This window comes from Mustela nigripes, chromosome 3 (assembly GCF_022355385.1).
Source record: "Mustela nigripes isolate SB6536 chromosome 3, MUSNIG.SB6536, whole genome shotgun sequence".
Taxonomy (NCBI): domain Eukaryota; kingdom Metazoa; phylum Chordata; class Mammalia; order Carnivora; family Mustelidae; genus Mustela; species Mustela nigripes.
Genome location: NC_081559.1, coordinates 127,204,307 through 127,206,070, shown reverse-complemented (window position 1 = coordinate 127,206,070; position 1,764 = coordinate 127,204,307).

The following is a 1,764-nucleotide window of genomic DNA, read 5'->3' as shown; positions in this document are numbered from 1 at the left end:
CGCGCCGCCACCTGACGTCAGGCGCGCCTGGCATAATTTATGCAAGAATTCGGCCGGGGTGGCGGAGGCCGAGGGAGAGGCCGAGAGAAAAGGGGCGGCGCGGGGCTGCGGGGCGGCGGGCTGCGGAGGGCGGGCCGGGCGCCACTTCCCTTCCCGGGGCGGGCGCCGGCGCTGCGGGCGGTTCTCCCCGCCGGCCGGTGCGCGGCCGCCGCGCAGCCCCTCTGGCAACGGCTCTTCCGAGCGCTCGGCCGCCGCGCGGCAGCGCCCCGGGCGCGGGCTGGAGAGGGTGCCACGTTTCCCCGCGCGGCACCTTCCCGGAGTCAGGGTGCGCCGCCCCGGGGCAGGAAGCGGCGGCTGGGAGCCGGCCGCGGTCCTCCTGGCCACGGCGAGGGGTTTCCAACGGTCCGCGGACGGCGGCGGCTCGAGGGCTTTGGATGTCTCTTCTGTAATTATCCTTCAACTTGAAATTATTTTCCCACATGAAATTATTCAGAATGGACACGTACCATGTCAACTAGATTTATCCTGCCTCTCCACACTGCTTTTCCTACCTCCTCGTTGACAGGACGGCCGGATCCACTACTAAATCAAAAAAAGTTTAACTAGATGGCGTTGATTTTGTTGAATTTGTTACCATGCCAAAAAAGGGAGAGAGAGGGCAATCGTTATGAAACAAAGAAATAGGTTGTGTGCCCATTATTAAACGTGTCAGGACTAGAATGTTTTCATCATTCTTTGGCAAAAATTGGCACTTTTATATGATCTCCTAACCTTTAATGTCCACACGTCTTCTTCTCTTTCTCCTCCCGGTACAAAAGGAAGAGTAACCCTGAAGAAAATCTTCCTTTATTAATTTTCCTTTCAGGAGACAAATCTACAAACATTTACGAAGCACTTTCTGCGTGCAAGTTACTGAGCAATTATTATTCTTTTAAACGCTCAACAATTGTATACTTTAAGGTGATGTTATTAGGTTGAAGATGACATTTATTGTTGTCTCAAGGAAGGGACTTTTGTCAAAGATAGTCCTAAAATAGATATAGAGTAAAGCAACTTGCTATTATTAGACTCCAAAATAAACTGAGAAAATTGCAAAACACACATTTCCATTCACCACCTGTAGTGCTAAGACTAATCACAATATTTCTACTTGCTCAAAAGATTAATCAAAACCAGTTTGCTGCATAACAACTAGAACTACTCAATAATTTTGATTATAGGGATTTAACCACTCAAACATTTATTTTTCTGTTATCAGTAATAATTTTCTAAAGATTTGTTCCATTTATTAAGACGCATTGCTTTTGGCTTTCTTTTGTCATTTGAGTGGTGTTTTAAAAGAGATAAATGTTTCATTCAAGAGATTTACAGATAAAAAGCAGAAGATTGACACTACAGAAAATTCTGACGTGAAAATACTAGAAAACACTAAAATCAACTTCTCCCTGTTTTAGAGCCACATATCATAAACCAAGAATCAGAATTCTGAAGTTAGGCTTACATTTCCATTACATTTCCCTTATATCTCTCAATGAAAGCATCTGGGGGATGCTTTGGTCTATATGTTTTGTGTTTGAGAGAAAGGTTAAAGACAGGATACAATGTCTACAAAGAAATCACTAGCACCTTGCTATATCAGAGGACATAAAAGTGACATAAAAGGAACTATTTCTTATCTTTTGCAGTATACCCCAGCTCACTGTCAGATGTAAATATGTTTCAAGGCTAATTCTGAGCAAAAACCAAACAAAACAAAAATGACAT